Source organism: Rhinoderma darwinii, chromosome 1 (genome assembly GCF_050947455.1).
Source record: "Rhinoderma darwinii isolate aRhiDar2 chromosome 1, aRhiDar2.hap1, whole genome shotgun sequence".
NCBI classification, from domain to species: Eukaryota; Metazoa; Chordata; class Amphibia; order Anura; family Rhinodermatidae; genus Rhinoderma; species Rhinoderma darwinii.
In genome coordinates, this window is record NC_134687.1 from 650,950,324 (window position 1) to 650,973,882 (window position 23,559).

The following is a 23,559-nucleotide window of genomic DNA, read 5'->3' on the forward strand; positions in this document are numbered from 1 at the left end:
ACTGTATGGGGGCATTATACTGTATGGGGACATTATACTGTATGGGGGCATTATACTGTATGGAGCATTATACTGTATGGGAGCATTATACTGTATGGGGACATTATACTGTATGGGGGCATTATACTGTATGGGGACATTATACTGTATGGGGCATTATACTGTATGGAGCATTATACTGTATGGGAGCATTATACTGTATGGGGACATTATACTGTATGGGGACATTATACTGTATGGGGACATTATACTGTATGGGGCATTATACTGTATGGAGCATTATACTGTATGGGAGCATTATACTGTATGGGGGCATTATACTGTATGGGGGCATTATACTGTATGGGGACATTATACTGTATGGGGCATTATACTGTATGGGGCATTATACTGTATAGGGGCATTATACTGTATGGGGCATTATACTGTATGGGGGCATTATACTGTATGGGGGCATTATACTGTATGGGGGCATTATACTGTATAGGGGCATTATACTGTATGGGGACATTATACTGTATGGGGGAATTATACTGTATGGGGTATTATACTGTATGGGGGCATTATACTGTATGGGGGCATTATACTGTATGGGGACATTATACTGTATGGGGCATTATACTGTATGGGGCATTATACTGTATGGGGGCATTATACTGTATGGGGCATTATACTGTATGGGGCATTATACTGTATGGAGGCATTATACTGTATGGGGACATTATACTGTATGGGGCATTATACTGTATGGGGACATTATACTGTATGGGGACATTATACTGTATGGGGCATTATACTGTATGGGGCATTAGACTGTATGGGGGAATGATACTGTATGGGGGAATGATACTGTATGGGGGCATGATACTGTATGGGGGCATTAGACTGTATGGGGGAATTATACTGTATGGGGGAATTATACTGTATGGGGGCATTAGACTGTATGGAGCATTATACTGTATGGGGGCATTATACCGTATGGGGGCATTATACTGTATGGGGACATTATACTGTATGGAGGCATTATACTGTATGGGACATTATACTGTATGGGGCATTATACTGTATGGGGGCATTATACTGTATAGGACATTATACTGTATGGAGGCATTATACTGTATGGGACATTATACTGTATGGGGGCATTATACTGTATGGGGGCATTATACTGTATAGGGACATTATACTGTATGGAGGCATTATACTGTATGGGACATTATACTGTATGGAGGCATTATACTGTATGGGACATTATACTGTATGGGAGCATTATACTGTATGCGGACATTATACTGTATGGGGACATTATACTGTATGGGGCATTATACTGTATGGGGACATTATACTGTATGGGGGCATTATACTGTATGGGGACATTATACTGTATGGGGCATTATACTGTATGGGGGAATTATACTGTATGGGGGCATTATACTGTATGGGGGCATTATACTGTATGGGGCAATATACTGTATGGGGGCATTATACTGTATGGGGGCATTATACTCTATGGGGGGATTATACTGTATGGAGCATTATACTGTATGGAGACATTATACTGTATGGGGGCATTATACTGTATGGGTAATTATACTGTATGGAGCATTATACTGTATGGGGGCATTATACTGTATGGGGGCATTATACTGTATGGGGACATTATACTGTATGGGGACATTATACTGTATGGGGGCAGTATACTGTATGGGGGCATTATACTGTATGGAGCATTATACTGTATGGGAGCATTATACTGTATGGGGACATTATACTGTATGGGGACATTATACTGTATGGGGGCAGTATACTGTATGGAGGCATTATACTGTATGGAGCATTATACTGTATGGGGGCATTATACTGTATGGGTCATTATACTGTATGGAGCATTATACTGTATGGGGGCATTATACTGTATGGGGGCATTATACTGTATGGGGGCATTATACTGTATGGAGGCATTATACTGTATGGGGCATTATACTGTATGGGGCATTAAACTGTATGGGGGCATTATACTGTATGGGGCATTATACTGTATGGGGCATTATACAGTATGGGGACATTATACTGTATGGGGGAATTATACTGTATGGGGGCATTATACTGTATGGAGCATTATACTGTATGGGGACATTATACTGTATGGGGGCCTTATACTGTATGGGGGCATTATACTGTATGGGGGCATTATACTGTATGGGGGCCTTATACTGTATGGGGCATTATACTGTATGGGGGCATTATACTGTATGGGGACATTATACTGTATGGGGACATTATACTGTATGGGGGCATTATACTGTATGGAGGCATTATACTGTATGGGGACATTACACTGTATGGGGGCATTATACTGTATGGTGCATTATACTGTATGGGGGCATTATACTTTATGGGGACATTATACTGTATGGGCAGCTATGGAGGGCATTATACTGTATGGGGGCATTATACTGTATGGGGGCATTATACTGTATGGAGGCATTATACTGTATGGGGACATTATACTGTATGGGAGCATTATACTGTATGGGGCATTATACTGTATGGGAGCATTATACTGTATGGGGCATTATACTGTATGGGAGCATTATACTGTATGGGGCATTATACTGTATGGGGGCATTATACTGTATGGGAGCATTATACTGTATGGGGATATTATACTGTATGAGGGCATTATACTGTATGGGAGCATTATACTGTATGGGGGCATTATACTGTATGGGGACATTATACTGTATGGGGCATTATACTGTATGGGGACATTATACTGTACGGGGGCATTATACTGTATGGGGGCATTACACTGTAGGGGGCATTATACTGTATGGGGGCATTATACTGTATGGGGGCATTATACTGTATGGGGACATTATACTGTATGGGGGCATTATACTGTATGGGGACATTATACTGTATGGGGGCATTATACTGTATGGGGCATTATACTGTATGGGGGCATTATACTGTATGGGGACATTATACTGTATGGGGGCATTATACTGTATGGAGGCATTATACTGTATGGGGCATTATACTGTATGGGGACATTATACTGTATGGGGGCATTATACTGTATGGGGACATTATACTGTATGGGGGCATTATACTGTATGGGGACATTATACTGTATGGGGACATTATACTGTATGGGGGCATTATACTGTATGGGGGCATTATACTGTATGGGGACATTATACTGTAGAGGGGCATTATACTGTATGGGGACATTATACTGTATGGGGACATTATACTGTATGGGGGCATTACACTGTATGGGGGCATTACGCTGTATGGGGCATTATACTGTATGGGGGCATTATACTGTATGGGGGCATTATACTGTATGGGGACATTATACTGTATGGGGCATTATACTGTATGGGCACATTATACTGTATGGGGGCATTATACTGTATGGGGGCATTATACTGTATGGAGGCATTATACTGTATAGGGGCATTATACTGTATGGGACATTATACTGTATGGGGGCATTATACTGTATGGAGGCATTATACTGTATGGGGGCATTATACTGTATGGGGACATTATACTGTATGGAGGCATTATACTGTATGGGGGCATTATACTGTATGGAGGCATTATACTGTATGGGGGCATTATACTGTATGGGGACATTACGCTGTATGGGGGCATTACGCTGTATGGGGCATTATACTGTATGGGGGCAGCTATATAGAGGCATTATACAGTATGGGGGCATTATACTGTATGGGGGCAGCTATAGGGGCATTATACTGTATGGGGGCATTATACTGTATGGGGCATTATACTGTATGGGGGCATTATACTGTATGGGGGCGTTATACTGTATGGGGGCATTATACTGTATGGGGGCATTATACTGTATGGGGCATTATACTGTATGGAGGCATTATACTGTATGGGGACATTATACTGTATGGGGGCATTATACTGTATGGGGGACATTATACTGTATGGGGACATTACACTGTATGGGGACATTATACTGTATGGGGGCGTTATAACTGTATGGGGGCGTTATACTGTATGGGGGCGTTATACTGTATGGGATATTATACTGTATGGGGACATTATACTGTATGGTGGCATTATACTGTATGGGGGAATTATACTGTATGGAGGCATTATACTGTATGGGGACATTACACTGTATGGGGACATTATACTGTATGGGGGCATTATACTGTATGGGGGTATTATACTGTATGGGGGCATTATACTGTATGGGGACATTACACTGTATGGGGGCATTATACTGTATGGGGACATTACACTGTATGGGGACATTATACTGTATGGGGGCATTACACTGTATGGGGACATTACACTGTATGGGGGCATTATACTGTATGGGGACATTACACTGTATGGGGGCATTATACAGTATGGGGACATTACACTGTATGGGGACATTATACTGTATGGGGGCGTTATAACAGTATGGGGGCGTTATACTGTATGGGGGCGTTATACTGTATGGGGGCATTATACTGTATGGGATATTATACTGTATGGGGACATTATACTGTATGGTGGCATTATACTGTATGGGGGCATTATACTGTATGGAGGCATTATACTGTATGGGGACATTACACTGTATGGGGACATTACACTGTATGGGGACATTATACTGTATGGGGGCATTATACTGTATGGGGGTATTATACTGTATGGGGGCATTATACTGTATGGGGACATTATACTGTATGGGGACATTATACTGTATGGGGCATTATACTGTATGGGGGCGTTATACTGTATGGGGGCGTTATACTGTATGGGGGCGTTATACTGTATGGGGGCGTTATACTGTATGGGGGCGTTATACTGTATGGGGCGTTATACTGTATGGAGGCGTTATACTGTATGGGGACGTTACACTGTATGGGGACATTATACTGTATGGAGGCATTATACTGTATGGGGACATTACACTGTATGGGGACATGATACTGTATGGGGGCATGATACTGTATGGGGGTATTATACTGTATGGGGACATTATACTGTATGGGGACATTATACTGTATGGGGGCATTACACTGTATGGGGACATTACACTGTATGGGGACATTATACTGTATGGGGCATTACACTGTATGGGGCATTACACTGTATGGGGACATTACACTGTATGGGGCATTATACTGTATGGGGGCATTATACTGTATGGGGACATTACACTGTATGGGGACATTACACTGTATGGGGACATTATACTGTATGGGGAAATTATACTGTATGGGGGCATTATACTGTATGGGGGCATTACACTGTATGGGGGCATTATACTGTATGGGGACATTATACTGTATGGGGACATTATACTGTATGGGGCATTATACTGTATGGGGACATTATACTGTATGGGGACATTATACTGTATGGGCCATTATACTGTATAGGGGCATTATACTGTATGGGGGCATTATACTGTATGGAGAGATTATACAGTATGGGGGCATTATACTGTATGGAGGCATTATACTGTATGGAGCATTATACTGTATGGGGACATTATACTGTATGGGGCATTATACTGTATGGGGACATTATACTGTATGGGGGCATTATACTGTATGGGGACATTACACTGTATGGGGACATTATACTGTATGGGGGCATTATACTGTATGGGGCATTATACTGTATGGGGCATTATACTGTATGGGGACATTATACTGTATGGGACATTATACTGTATGGGGCATTATACTGTATGGAGCATTATACTGTATGGTGGCATTATACTGTATGGGGACATTATACTGTATGGAGCATTATACTGTATGGTGGCATTATACTGTATGGGGACATTATACTGTATGGGGCATTATACTGTATGGGGCATTATACTGTATGGAGCATTATACTGTATGGGGGCATTATACTGTATGGGGGTATTATACTGTATGGGGGCATTATACTGTATGGGGGCATTATACTGCATGGGGGCATTATACTATATGGGGGCATTATACTGTATGGGGCATTATACTGTATGGGGATATTATACTGTATGGGGACATTATACTGTATGGGAGCATTATACTGTATGGGGCATTATACTGTATGGGGGTATTATACTGTATGGGGGCATGATACTGTATGGGGGCATGATACTGTATGGGGCATTATACTGTATGGGGGCATTATACTGTATGGGGGCATTATACTGTATGGGGGCATTATACTGTATGGGGACATTATACTGTATGGGGCATTATACTGTATGGGGACATTATACTGTATGGGGCATTATACTGTATGGGGACATTATACTGTATGGGGCATTATACTGTATGGGGACATTATACTGTATGGGGCATTATACTGTATGGGGACATTATACTGTATGGAGCATTATACTGTATGGGGGCATTATACTGTATGGTGGCATTATACTGTATGGAGCATTATACTGTATGGGGGCATTATACTGTATGGGGGCATTATACTGTATGGTGGCATTATACTGTATGGAGCATTATACTGTATGGGGGCATTATACTGTATGGGGGCATTATACTGTATGGGGCATTATACTGTATGGGGACATTATACTGTATGGGGCATTATACTGTATGGGGGCATTATACTGTATGGGGGCATTATACTGTATGGGGGCATTATACTGTATGGAGCATTATACTGTATGGGGGCATTATACTGTATGGGGCATTATACTGTATGGGGGCATTATACTGTATGGGGACATTATACTGTATGGGGGCATTATACTGTATGGGGACATTATACTGTATGGGGCATTATACTGTATGGGGACATTATACTGTATGGGGCATTATACTGTATGGGGACATTATACATAGTTACATAGTTACATAGTTACATAGTTAGTACGGCTGAAAAAAGACACATGTCCATCAAGTTCAACCAAGGGAAGGGAAAAGGGAAGGAAAAATTTCTACACATAGGAGCTAATATTTTTTTGTTCTAGGAAATTATCTAACCCTTTTTTAAAGCCATCTACTGTCCCTGCTGTGACCAGCTCCTGCGGTAGGCTATTCCATAAATTCACAGTTCTCACTGTAAAGAAGCCTTGTCGCCTCTGCAGCTTGAACCTTTTTTTCTCCAGACGGAGGGAGTGCCCCCTTGTTTTTTGAGGGTGTTTTACAAGGAACAGGATTTCACCATATTTTTTGTATGTGCCATTAATATATTTATATAAGTTAATCATGTCCCCCCTTAGTCTTCTTTTTTCAAGGCTAAATAGGTTTAATTCTTTCAATCTTTCCTCATAACTTAAATTCTCCATGCCCCTTATTAGCTTCGTTGCTCTTCTTTGTATTTTTTCCAACTCCAGGGCATCCTTTCTATGAACTGGAGCCCAGAACTGAACTGCATATTCTAGATGAGGCCTCACTAATGCTTTGTAAAGTGGCATTATTACATCCCTGTCCCGCGAGTCCATGCCTCTTTTAATACACGACAATATCCTGCTGGCCTTTGAAGCAGCTGATTGACACTGCATGCTGTTATTGAGTTTATGATTTACAAGTACACCCAGATCCTTCTCAACAAGTGAATCCGCCAGTGTAGCGCCCCCTAGGACATATGATGCATGCAGGTTGTTGGTACCAAGATGCATAACTTTACATTTATCTACATTAAACTTCATTTGCCAAGTGGACGCCCAAACACTTAGTTTGTTTAAATCTGCCTGTAATTCATGAACATCTTCCATAGTCTGAACTATATTACATAGCTTGGTGTCATCTGCAAAAATAGAAATAGTGCTATTAATCCCTTCCTCTATATCATTAATAAATAAGTTGAATAATAGTGGTCCAGCACTGAACCCTGGGGTACACCACTTATAACCGGGGACCATTCAGAGAAGGAATCATTGACCACAACCCTCTGGATACGGTCCTTGAGCCAATTCTCAATCCAATTACAAACTATATTTTCTAAACCTATAGTCCTTAATTTACCCATTAGGCGTCTATGGGGGACAGTGTCAAATGCCTTTGCAAAGTCTAAAAACACTAAATCCACAGCGGCCCCTCTGTCTAGACTTCTGCTCACCTCTTCATAAAAACAGATTAGGTTAGTTTGACAACTTCTGTCCTTAGTAAAACCGTGCTGGCTGTCACTTATAATGCTATTTATTGTCACATAATCCTGTATATAGTCCCTCAATAGCCCCTCAAACATTTTCCCCACGATGGATGTTAAGCTTACTGGTCTATAATTACCCGGGGAAGACCTAGAGCCCTTTTTGAAAATAGGCACCACATTTGCCCTGCGCCAGTCCCTTGGCACTATACCAGTCACTAGAGATTCTCTGAATATTATGAAAAGGGGGACAGAAATAACTGAACTAAGCTCTTTAAGAATTCTAGGGTGTAACCCATCTGGTCCCGGAGCCTTGTGCACATTTATTTTATTTAATTTAGCTTGGACCATCTCTACATTCATCCAATTCAGTATATCAACTGATAGATTAACAGCACTGGCACCGGCTACATCAGCTGCTCTTTCTTCTGTTGTATATACAGAGCTAAAGAACCCATTTAGTAACTCTGCCTTCTCTTGATCCCCTGTGATCAACTCCCCATTACCATTATCTAGGGGTCCTACATGTTCAGACCTTGGCTTTTTTGCATTTATATGCTTGAAGAATTTTTTAGGATTTGTTTTACTATCCTTGGCCACCTGCCTTTCATTTTGTATTTTTGCTAATTTTATTACATTTTTACAGATTTTATTAAGCTCTTTATATTTTACAAAGGCTACAGCTGTACCCTCAGATTTGTATTTTTTAAATGCCCTTTTTTTGTCATGTATTGCCCCTTTCACAGAAGGTGTAAGCCATGTGGGGTTTAATTTGAGTCGTTTATACTTATTACCTGTAGGAATAAATTTTGCACTATAATAACTCAAAGTAGATTTGAAAATCTCCCATTTATCATTTGTTCCATTATTTGACATTAGTTCTTCCCAGTCTATATCCTGAATTGCAGCCCTCATCCTGGGGAAATTGGCTTTCTTAAAATTAAATGTTTTTGCCCTCCCAGCCTGCGTTTGTTTTTTACAGTATAGGTAAAATGTAACTATATTGTGATCACTGTTACCGAGGTTTTCACGAACATTGACATTCCCAACAAGATCTGCATTATTAGAAATGACCAGATCCAACAGAGCTTCACCTCTAGTCGGGTCTTCCACAAACTGGCCCATAAAATTTTCCTGCAACAGGTTGAGGAAATGTCTCCCCTTCGCAGTTGAAGCCGAACCATGACACCAATTAATATCCCGGAAATTAAAATCTCCCATTATCACTACAGTACCCGCCTGTGCAGCCCGCTCCATCTGTTTATATAGCTGACCTTCCATCTCCTCAGTTATATTGGGGGGTCTATAGATTACACCAAAAGTAATTTTTTCAGTGTTTACCTCTTTTTCTAGTTCCACCCACAAGGTTTCAACCTCCTCACAGTCTTCACCCACTATTGTCTCTTTCACACTCGCCTTCATATCACTTCTCACATACAGACATACACCACCACCTTTCCTATTTGTCCTGTCTTTACGAAAAAGTGTAAAACCCTGTAGATTTACAGCCCAGTCATGTGAAGAGTCCAGCCATGTTTCAGCAACACCAACTATATCTATATTTTCTTCCAGTATCAAGGCCTCCAGCTCCCCCATTTTGCTTGCTAGACTTCTGGCATTTGTGAACATACACTTTAACTTGCCTGTCAGTTTTTCACTTTTATTATCAGAAATGTGATTTGACATTAATCGGTCCTTTTTATTTACACTGATGTTTTGTAACGAAAGGATCTCCTTATCTTGTTGTCTAGTCCTCTCCCCACATTCTGTTTCTCCCCCCACCAATATAGTCTGACCCCTCTCTAACCTGGCTACCCCTTTTTTTTCTACATTGACCTCCCTCCTCAGCCCTAGTTTAAATACTCCGCCACCCCAGCTAGAATTCTCTCCCCCAGCACAGCGGACCCCCTTCCATTTAGGTGCAAATCATCTGCAGAATACAGTTTGTACCCCAATGAAAAGTCAGCCCAGTGCTCTAGGAACCCAAATCCTTCTCCTCTACACCAAGACTTCAGCCATGCATTTAACTCCCTAAGCTCCCGCTGTCTTTCCTGTGATGCGCATGGCACAGGCAGTATTCCTGAGAATACAACCTTGGAGGTCCTTCCCTTCAGCTTGTAGCCTAGTTCTTTAAAATTATTCTTAAGGCTCCTCCACCTACCATTTATTCTGTCGTTGGTACCGACATGGACCACGACAGCTGGATCATCACCAGCCCCTCCCAGCAATTTGTCCACCCGTTCCACCACATGCCGAACCCTGGCACCAGGGAGACAGCAAACCATTCGGTTGAGGCGGTCTTGGCGACAAATTATTCTATCCGTCTTCCTGATTATAGAATCCCCTACAACTATCAATTGTCTTGGCTTGCCTGCATTACCATCCCGCCGACTACTAGCTGGGCTGTTCTCCCGGCTGTTAGGGAGATCAGTATCCACTAGGGCTGCCTTCTCTGAGACTGACACCCTCGCATCATCACCCAACCTGGCAATTTTGCTTGGAATGCCAGAAACCGGATCGGCCTTCCTTGTCTTTGACCCCTTTCTACTGCCCCTAACTACATTAACCCAGCTACTTACCTGATCCTGCTCACCCATGTCTTCACCCTCCAGTTCTAACCCACTAACTGCATGCTCTGTGAGCAGCAAGCTCCGCTCAAAATTGTCTATCCTCCTCAGTGTTGCATTCTGCTCCTCCAGATCTCTAATACGAGCTTCCAGGTGAACAACATGCTCACATCTGCCACAGAGATATTCACCCTGGAACTCCGGCTCCAGTCGTGTATACATATGACAAACTGTGCACTGAAGAAAACCTCCAATCTTGCTATCCATTATCCAAGTTACACCAAAACAGCGAACAATTGTCAAAGAAAAAGAAGAGTACTTACTGGGGCTTCAACTCCTCTTTTCAACTCCGGTTTTAGAACTCCACTTAGTTCACAAGCCACTTAAACCACCAAGCTCAGAAAGCTGTATGGGGCATTATACCGTATGGGGACATTATACCGTATGGAGCATTATACCGTATGGGGGCATTATACCGTATGGTGGCATTATACCGTATGGAGCATTATACCGTATGGGGGCATTATACCGTATGGGGGCATTATACCGTATGGTGGCATTATACTGTATGGAGCATTATACTGTATGGGGGCATTATACTGTATGGGGGCATTATACTGTATGGGGCATTATACTGTATGGGGGCATTATACTGTATGGGGGCATTATACTGTATGGGGACATTATACTGTATGGGGCATTATACTTTATGGGGACATTATACTGTATGGGGCATTATACTTTATGGGGACATTATACTGTATGGGGGCATTATACTGTATGGGGACATTATACTGTATGGGGGCATTATACTGTATGGGGACATTATACTGTATGGGGCATTATACTGTATGGGGACATTATACTGTATGGGGGCATTATACTGTATGGGGGCATTATACTGCATGGGGGCATTATACTATATGGGGGCATTATACTGTATGGGGCATTATACTGTATGGGGATATTATACTGTATGGGGACATTATACTGTATGGGAGCATTATACTGTATGGGGCATTATACTGTATGGGGGTATTATACTGTATGGGGGGGACATTATACTGTATGGGGGCATTATACTGTATGGGGGCATTATACTGTATGGGGGTATTATACTGTATGGGGGCATTATACTGTATGGGGGCATTATACTGCATGGGGGCATTATACTATATGGGGGCATTATACTGTATGGGGCATTATACTGTATGGGGATATTATACTGTATGGGGACATTATACTGTATGGGAGCATTATACTGTATGGGGCATTATACTGTATGGGGGTATTATACTGTATGGGGCATGATACTGTATGGGGGCATGATACTGTATGGGGGCATTATACTGTATGGGGGCATTATACTGTATGGGGACATTATACTGTATGGGGCATTATACTGTATGGGGACATTATACTGTATGGGGCATTATACTGTATGGGGACATTATACTGTATGGGGCATTATACTGTATGGGGACATTATACTGTATGGGGCATTATACTGTATGGGGACATTATACTGTATGGAGCATTATACTGTATGGGGGCATTATACTGTATGGTGGCATTATACTGTATGGAGCATTATACTGTATGGGGGCATTATACTGTATGGGGGCATTATACTGTATGGTGGCATTATACTGTATGGAGCATTATACTGTATGGGGGCATTATACTGTATGGGGCCATTATACTGTATGGGGGCATTATACTGTATGGGGCATTATACTGTATGGGGACATTATACTGTATGGGGCATTATACTGTATGGGGGCATTATACTGTATGGGGGCATTATACTGTATGGAGCATTATACTGTATGGGGGCATTATACTGTATGGGGCATTATACTGTATGGGGGCATTATACTGTATGGGGACATTATACTGTATGGGGGCATTATACTGTATGGGGACATTATACTGTATGGGGCATTATACTGTATGGGGACATTATACTGTATGGGGCATTATACTGTATGGGGACATTATACTGTATGGGGCATTATACCGTATGGGGACATTATACCGTATGGAGCATTATACCGTATGGGGGCATTATACCGTATGGTGGCATTATACCGTATGGAGCATTATACCGTATGGGGGCATTATACCGTATGGGGGCATTATACCGTATGGTGGCATTATACTGTATGGAGCATTATACTGTATGGGGGCATTATACTGTATGGGGGCATTATACTGTATGGGGGCATTATACTGTATGGGGACATTATACTGTATGGGGACATTATACTGTATGGAGGCATTATACTGTATGGAGACATTATACTGTATGGGGACATTATACTGTATGGGGGCATTATACTGTATGGGGGCATTATACTGTATGGGGCATTATACTGTATGGAGCATTATACTGTATGGGAGCATTATACTGTATGGGGACATTATACTGTATGGGGACATTATACTGTATGGGGACATTATACTGTATGGGGACATTATACTGTATGGGGGCATTATACTGTATGGGGGCATTATACTGTATGGGGCATTATACTGTATGGAGCATTTTACTGTATGGGGACATTATACTGTATGGGGCATTATACTGTATGGGGGCATTATACTGTATGGGGCATTATACTGTATGGAGCATTATACTGTATGGGAGCATTATACTGTATAGGGGCATTATACTGTATGGGGGCATTATACTGTATGGGGGCATTATACTGTATGGGGCATTATACTGTATGGGAGCATTATACTGTATGGGGGCATTATACTGTATGGGGGCATTATACTATATGGGGCATTATACTGTATGGGGGCATTATACTGTATGGGGGCATTATACTGTATGGGGGCATTATACTGTATGGGGGCATTATACTGTATGGGGACATTATACTGTATGGGGCATTATACTGTATGGGGGCATTATACTGTATGGGGACATTATACTGTATGGAGCATTATACTGTATGGGAGCATTATACTGTATGGGGGCATTATACTGTATGGGGACATTATACTGTATGGGGACATTATACTGTATGGGACATTATACTGTATGGGGACATTATACTGTATGGGGCATTATACTGTATGGGGCATTATACTGTATGGGGGCATTATACTGTATGGGGCATTATACTGTATGGGGACATTATACTGTATGGGGGCATTATACTGTATGGGGGCATTATACTGTATGGGGACATTATACTGTATGGGGGCATTATACTGTATGGTGGCATTATACTGTATGGGGGTATTATACTGTATGGGGCATTATACTGTATGGGGGCATTATACTGTATGGGGGCATTATACTGTATGGGGGCAGCTATAGGGGAATTATACAGTATGGGGGCATTAGACTGTATGGGGCATTATACTGTATGGGGCATTATACTGTATGGGGCATTATACTGTATGGTGGCATTATACTGTATGGGGCATTATACTGTATGGGGCATTATACTGTACGGGGGCAATATACTGTAAGGAGGCTTATACTGTATGGGTACATTATACTGTATGGGGACATTATACTGTATGGGGGCATTATACTGTATGGGGCATTATACTGTATGGGGGCATTATACTGTATGGGGACATTATACTGTATGGGGACATTATACTGTATGGGAACATTATACTGTATGGGGCATTATACTGTATGGGGCATTATACTGTATGGGGGCATTATACTGTATGGGGACATTATACTGTATGGGGGCATTATACTGTATGGGGCATTATACTGTATGGGGCATTATACTGTATGGGGCATTATACTGTATGGGGGCATTATACTGTATGGGGACATTATACTGTATGGGGGCATTATACTGTATGGGGCATTATACTGTATGGGGGCATTATACTGTATGGGGACATTATACTGTATGGGGACATTATACTGTATGGGAACATTATACTGTATGGGGCATTATACTGTATGGGGCATTATACTGTATGGGGGCATTATACTGTATGGGGGCATTATACTGTATGGGGACATTATACTGTATGGAGGCATTATACTGTATGGGGACATTACACTGTATGGGGACATTATACTGTATAGGGGCATTATACTGTATGGGGAATTATACTGTATGGGGACATTATACTGTATGGAGGAATTATACTGTATGGAGCATTATACTGTATGGAGGAATTATACTGTATGGAGGCATTATACTGTATGGGGGCATTATACTGTATGGAGGCATTATACTGTATGGGGACATTACACTGTATGGGGCATTATACTGTATGCGGACATTATACTGTATGGGGGCATTATACTGTATGGAGGCATTATACTGTATGGGGACATTATACTGTATGGGGACATTATACTGTATGGGGACATTACACTGTATGGGGACATTATACTGTATGGGGGCATTATACTGTATGGGGAATTATACTGTATGGGGACATTATACTGTATGGAGGAATTATACTGTATGGAGCATTATACTGTATGGAGGAATTATACTGTATGGAGGCATTATAGTGTATGGAGCATTATACTGTATGGGGGCATTATACTGTATGGGGGTATTATACTGTATGGAGCATTATACTGTATGGGGACATTATACTGTATGGGGCATTATACTGTATGGGGCATTATACTGTATGGGGCATTATACTGTATGGGGCCATTATACTGTATGGGGGCATTATACTGTATGGGGGCATTATACTGTATGGGGACATTATACTGTATGGGGGCATTATACTGTATGGGGACATTATACTGTATGGGGGCATTATACTGTATGGGGGCATTATACTGTATGGGGCCATTATACTGTATGGGGGCATTATACTGTATGGGGGTATTATACTGTATGGAGCATTATACTGTATGGGGACATTATACTGTATGGGGCATTATACTGTATGGGGCATTATACTGTATGGGGCATTATACTGTATGGGGCCATTATACTGTATGGGGGCATTATACTGTATGGAGCATTATACTGTATGGGGGCATTATACTGTATGGGGACATTATACTGTATGGGGGCATTATACTGTATGGGGACATTATACTGTATGGGGGCATTATACTGTATGGGGGCATTATACTGTATGGGGCCATTATACTGTATGGGGGCATTATACTGTATGGGGGCATTATACTGTATGGGGGCATTATACTGTATGGGGGCATTATACTGTATGGGGCCATTATACTGTATGGGGCCATTATACTGTATGGGGGCATTATACTGTATGGGGGTATTATACTGTATGGAGCATTATACTGTATGGGGACATTATACTGTATGGGGCATTATACTGTATGGGGCATTATACTGTATGGGGCATTATACTGTATGGGGCCATTATACTGTATGGGGGCATTATACTGTATGGGGGCATTATACTGTATGGGGGCATTATACTGTATGGGGACATTATACTGTATGGGGGCATTATACTGTATGGGGACATTATACTGTATGGGGGCATTATACTGTATGGGGGCATTATACTGTATGGGGCCATTATACTGTATGGGGGCATTATACTGTATGGGGGCATTATACTGTATGGGGACATTATACTGTATGGGGCATTATACTGTATGGTGGCATTATACTGTATGGGGGCATTATACTGTATGGAGGCATTATACTGTATGGGGCATTATACTGTATGGGGGCATTATACTGTATGGGGACATTATACTGTATGGGGACATTATACTGTATGGGAACATTATACTGTATGGGGCATTATACTGTATGGGGCATTATACTGTATGGGGGCATTATACTGTATGGGGACATTATACTGTATGGGGGCATTATACTGTATGGGGCATTATACTGTATGGGGCATTATACTGTATGGGGCATTATACTGTATGGGGGCATTATACTGTATGGGGACATTATACTGTATGGGGGCATTATACTGTATGGGGCATTATACTGTATGGGGGCATTATACTGTATGGGGACATTATACTGTATGGGGACATTATACTGTATGGGAACATTATACTGTATGGGGCATTATACTGTATGGGGCATTATACTGTATGGGGGCATTATACTGTATGGGGACATTATACTGTATGGGGACATTATACTGTATGGAGGCATTATACTGTATGGGGACATTACACTGTATGGGGACATTATACTGTATAGGGGCATTATACTGTATGGGGAATTATACTGTATGGGGACATTATACTGTATGGAGGAATTATACTGTATGGAGCATTAGGGGAGATTCACACGAGCGTTGCGTTTTTGCGCGCGCAAACAACGCGGCGTTTTGCGAGCGCAAAAACCATTTGACAGCTGCGTGTGTCATGCGTGTCTGATGCGCGGCTGCGTGATTTTCGCGCAGCCGGCATCATAGAGATGAGGCTTGTCGACGCCCGTCACTGTCCAAGGTGCTGAAAGAGCTAACTCTTTCAGCACCCTCGACAGTGAATGCCGAACACAACAGCGAAAAACCTGTAAAAAAAAAAGATAAAGTTCCTACTTACCGAGAACTTCCCGGCCGTTGCCTTGGTGACGCGTCCTTGGTGACGCGCCTCTCTTGACATCGGGCCCCACCTCCCTGGATGACGCGGCAGTCCAAGTGACCGCTGCAGCCTGTGATTGGCTGCAGCCTGTGCTTGGCCTGTGATTGGCTGGAGCTGTCACTTGAACTGAAGTGTCATCCCGGGAGGTCGGACTGCAGGAAGGAGACAGGAGTAATCGGTAAGTTAGAACTTCGTTTTTTTTTACAGGTTCATGTATTTTGGGATCGCAAGTCACTGTCCATGGTGCTGAAACAGTTTAACTCTTTCAGCACCATGCACAGTGAATCTCTCCCGACGTCGCGTACCGATAATTTTTTTGCCAGGATCGGCCAAAACGAGTTTGGCCGAACCCGGTGAAGTTCGGTACGCTTGTCCGGCTTCGCTCATCGCAAAGACACTCCGTTTGGATGTTCGGAAACAGAAAAGCACGTGGTGCTTTTCGGTTTTCATTCATCCTTTTCACTGCTGTTGCGCGAATCACGCTCGTCCCACGGAAGTGCTTCCGTGTGGTGCGCGTGATTTTCACGCACCCATTGACTTCAATGGGTGCGTGATGCGCGAAATACGCAGAGTTATTGAACCTGTCGCGCTTTTTGCGCATCTGACAAACGCTGCGCAAAAAGCACGGACTGTCTGTACTGCCCCATAGACTTGTATTGGTCCATGCGTGCCGCGTGAAAACCACGCGGCCCGCACGGACCGAATACACGCTCGTGTGAATCCCCCCTTATACTGTATGGAGGAATTATACTGTATGGAGGCATTATACTGTATGGGGGCATTATACTGTATGGGGACATTACACTGTATGGGGCATTATACTGTATGCGGACATTATACTGTATGGGGGCATTATACTGTATGGAGGCATTATACTGTATGGGGACATTATACTGTATGGGGACATTATACTGTATGGGGACATTACACTGTATGGGGACATTATACTGTATGGGGGCATTATACTGTATGGGGAATTATACTGTATGGGGACATTATACTGTATGGAGGAATTATACTGTATGGAGCATTATACTGTATGGAGGAATTATACTGTATGGAGGCATTATAGTGTATGGAGCATTATACTGTATGGGGGCATTATACTGTATGGGGGTATTATACTGTATGGAGCATTATACTGTATGGGGACATTATACTGTATGGGGCATTATACTGTATGGGGCATTATACTGTATGGGGCATTATACTGTATGGGGCCATTATACTGTATGGGGGCATTATACTGTATGGGGGCATTATACTGTATGGGGACATTATACTGTATGGGGGCATTATACTGTATGGGGACATTATACTGTATGGGGGCATTATACTGTATGGGGGCATTATACTGTATGGGGCCATTATACTGTATGGGGGCATTATACTGTATGGGGGTATTATACTGTATGGAGCATTATACTGTATGGGGACATTATACTGTATGGGGCATTATACTGTATGGGGCATTATACTGTATGGGGCATTATACTGTATGGGGCCATTATACTGTATGGGGGCATTATACTGTATGGAGCATTATACTGTATGGGGGCATTATACTGTATGGGGACATTATACTGTATGGGGGCATTATACTGTATGGGGACATTATACTGTATGGGGGCATTATACTGTATGGGGGCATTATACTGTATGGGGGCATTATACTGTATGGGGCCATTATACTGTATGGGGGCATTATACTGTATGGGGGCATTATACTGTATGGGGCCATTATACTGTATGGGGCCATTATACTGTATGGGGGCATTATACTGTATGGGGGTATTATACTGTATGGAGCATTATACTGTATGGGGACATTATACTGTATGGGGCATTATACTGTATGGGGCATTATACTGTATGGGGCATTATACTGTATGGGGCCATTATACTGTATGGGGGCATTATACTGTATGGGGGCATTATACTGTATGGGGGCATTATACTGTATGGGGACATTATACTGTATGGGGGCATTATACTGTATGGGGACATTATACTGTATGGGGGCATTATACTGTATGGTGGCATTATACTGTATGGGGCCATTATACTGTATGGGGGCATTATACTGTATGGGGGCATTATACTGTATGGGGACATTATACTGTATGGGGCATTATACTGTATGGTGGCATTATACTGTATGGGGGCATTATACTGTATGGAGGCATTATACTGTATGGGGCATTATACTGTATGGTGGCATTATACTGTATGGGGCATTATACTGTATGGTGGCATTATACTGTATGGGGGCATTATACTGTATGGGGGCATTATACTGTATGGGGGCATTATACTGTATGGGGGCATTATACTGTATGGGGCATTATACTGTATGGTGGCATTATACTGTATGGGGCATTATACTGTATGGTGGCATTATACTGTATGGGGGCATTATACTGTATGGGGGCATTATACTGTATGGGGCATTATACTGTATGGGGGAATTATACTGTATGGGGGCATTATACTGTATGGAGGCATTATACTGTATGGGGGCGTTATACTGTATGGGGGAATTATACTGTATAGGGGCATTATACTGTATGGAGCATTATACTGTATGGGACATTATACTGTATGGGGGCATTACACTGTATGGGGACATTATACTGTATGGGGACATTATACTGTATGGGGACATTATACTGTATGGGGGCATTATACTGTATGGGGACATTATACTGTATGGGGCATTATACTGTATGGGGACATTATACTGTATGGGGGCATTATACTGTATGGAGGCATTATACTGTATGGGGGCATTATACTGTATGGGGACATTATACTGTATGGGGACATTATACTGTATGGGGGCATTATACTGTATGGAGCATTATACTGTATGGGGGCATTATACTGTATGGGGGCATTATACTGTATGGAGCATTATACTGTATGGGGCATTATACTCTATGGGGGCATTATAATGTATGGGGACATTATACTGTATGGGGGCATTATACTGTATGGGGACATTATACTGTATGGGGACATTATACTGTATGGGGGCATTATACTGTATGGAGCATTATACTGTATGGGGGCATTATACTGTATGGGGGCATTATACTGTATGGAGCATTATACTGTATGGGGCATTATACTCTATGGGGGCATTATACTGTATGGGGACATTATACTGTATGGTGGCATTATACTGTATGGGGGCATTATACTGTATGGGGGCATTATACTGTATGGGGGAATTATACTGTATGGGGGAATTATACTGTATGGGGGCATTATACTGTATGGAGGCATTATACTGTATGGAGGCATTATACTGTATGGAGGCATTATACTGTATGGGGGCGTTATACTGTATGGGGCATTATACTGTATGGGGACATTATACTGTATGGGGGAATTATACTGTATAGGGGCATTATACTGTATGGAGCATTATACTGTATGGGACATTATACTGTATGGGGGCATTACACTGTATGGGGACATTATACTGTATGGGGACATTATACTGTATGGGGACATTATACTGTATGGGGGCATTATACTGTATGGAGCATTATACTGTATGGGGGCATTATACTGTATGGGGGCATTATACTGTATGGAGCATTATACTGTATGGGGGCATTATACTGTATGGGGGCATTATACTGTATGGGGGCATTATACTGTATGGAGCATTATACTGTATGGGGGCATTATACTGTATGGGGGCATTATACTGTATGGGGGCATTATACTGTATGGGGCATTATACTGTATGGGAGCATTATACTCTATGGGGGCATTATACTGTATGGGGACATTATACTCTATGGGGGCATTATAATGTATGGGGACATTATACTGTATGGGGGCATTATACTGTATGGGGGAATTATACTGTATGGGGACATTACACTGTATGGGGGCATTATACTCTATGGGGGCATTATAATGTATGGGGACATTATACTGTATGGGGGCATTATACTCTATGGGGGCATTATACTGTATGGGGGCATTATACTGTATGGGGCATTATACTCTATGGGGACATTATACTGTATGGGGGCATTATACTGTATGGGGACATTATACTGTATGGGGACATTATACTGTATGGGGGCATTATACTGTATGGAGCATTATACTGTATGGGGGCATTATACTGCATGGGGGCATTATACTGTATGGGGGCATTATACTGTATGGGGGCATTATACTGTATGGGGACATTACACTGTATGGGGACATTACACTGTATGGGGGCATTATACTGTATGGGGACATTATACTGTATGGGGGCATTATACTGTATGGGGGCATTATACTGTATGGGGGCATTATACTGTATGGGACATTATACTGTATGGGGGCATTATACTGTATGGGGACATTACACTGTATGGGGACATTATACTGTATGGGGGCATTATACTGTATGGAGCATTATACTGTATGGGGGCATTATACTGTATGGGGGCATTATACTGTATGGAGCATTATACTGTATGGGGCATTATACTGTATGGGGGCATTATACTGTATAGGGGCATTATACTGTATGGGGGCATTATACTGTATGGGGACATTATACTGTATGGGGACATTATACTGTATGGGGGCATTATACTGTATGGGGGCATTATACTGTATGGGGGCATTATACTGTATGGGGGCATTATACTGTATGGGGACATTATACTGTATGGGGACATTATACTGTATGGGGGCATTATACTGTATGGGGACATTATACGGTATGGAGGCATTATACTGTATGGGGACATTATACTGTATGGAGGCATTATACTGTATGGGGCATTATACTGTATGGGGACATTATACTGTATGGTGACATTATACGGTATGGAGGCATTATACTGTATGGGGACATTATACTGTATGGAGGCATTATACTGTATGGGGACATTATACTGTATGGAGCATTATACTGTATGGGGCATTATACTGTATGGGGGCATTATACTGTATAGGGGCATTATACTGTATGGGGGCATTATACTGTATGGGGGAATTATACTGTATGGGGGAATTATACTGTATGGGGGCATTATACTGTATAGGGGCATTATACTGTATGGGGGCATTATACTGTATGGAGCATTATACTGTATGGGGCATTATACTCTATGGGTTGAATCGGGTGTGTATTGGCGGAGATTATGCTGGATTAGAGGTGTGGTTTACGCGCGCCGCATCGGTTGTCGCTCTTTACACTACTTGAAAATTGAGAGGTCGTGTACCGAATATTATGTCATCACAAAATACGACTCGTCCCACAAACCACCCGACCACTACAAAGACCAGAGATAACAGCTTACCCCAAAGAGGACGGGACTGGAGGGGTTAAATCCCGGCTATGAGTCCAGTGGGCGGGGTCACTCAATGATTGACAGCTCTCTGTACACACACTCATACAGGGGTGACTGATAGAGAGAACACCCGACCGGCGCTGCGCTCTACCTCATACACAGCAATAGCAGAAGGACCTGTGATGACGTCACCCCCACGTGACCGTGGGCGGAGCTTATCAGTGGTGAGAAGACTCCGGTAGACGGTCGACCTGTGACGCTATTCAAGATCACGTGACCGCAGCATCAGGGGCGGACTTTAGAAGTTCAGAGAAGTGGTGAAGGACCAGTGATGATTATCACGTGACATGAGGTGCAATAAGGATCATGTGACTAGTGCAGGAGTGATCGGAGCTAAGCAGCGCGAAATGGGTTGTGGCTAAAAGACCTTTAATGACGTCAACACCATGTGACCAATGCAGAAAGGGCGGAGCTTAAAGGGCGGAGAGGAGACGTGAGGGATGAAGAACATGAGATGTTGATCACGTGAAATGACGGGCGGGTCTATATCCTGGGCTTTCCTTTATCCCATAGTAACGGTCTGGACATGTTAGGAGTTGTAGTTCTCTCCTGATATACTTCCTCCTCGGCTGTGGAGAAGTAACGTGACATCCCATAATAACAGCCTGGAAATGCTGGGCGTTGTAGTCCTCTCCACTTATTCAGCCTCCCTATAATATCCTCTGCTATCACATAATAACAGGCTGGACATGCTGGGAGTTGTAGTTCTCTCTTATACTCCTCCCTGTAATGTCCTCTGATGTCCCATAATAACAGCCTGGACAAGCTGGGAGTTGTAGTTCTCTCTTATACCTCCTCCCTGTAATGTCTTCTGATGTCCCATAATAACAGCCTGGACAAGCTGGGAGTTGTAGTTCTCTCCTCTTATATCTCCTCCCTGTAATGTCCTCTGATATCCCATAATAGTCTGGACATGCTGGGAGTTGTAGTCCTCTCCTCTTATACCTCCTCCTGTAATGTC

The 23,559-nt window shown here is 42.5% G+C and overlaps 1 protein-coding gene across 1 annotated transcript in view; it reads right to left on the reverse strand.

The window, feature by feature from the left end:
- LOC142699398 (uncharacterized) overlaps positions 1 to 22,720 on the reverse strand; it is a 111,479-nt gene extending 88,759 nt beyond the window's left edge. The window contains exon 1 of the mRNA XM_075848038.1: positions 22,548 to 22,720. The gene's annotated coding sequence lies outside the window, so the exon portion shown is untranslated. The remainder of the gene's footprint in view (positions 1 to 22,547) is intronic.
- Between the last annotated feature and the right edge of the window lie 839 nt (positions 22,721 to 23,559).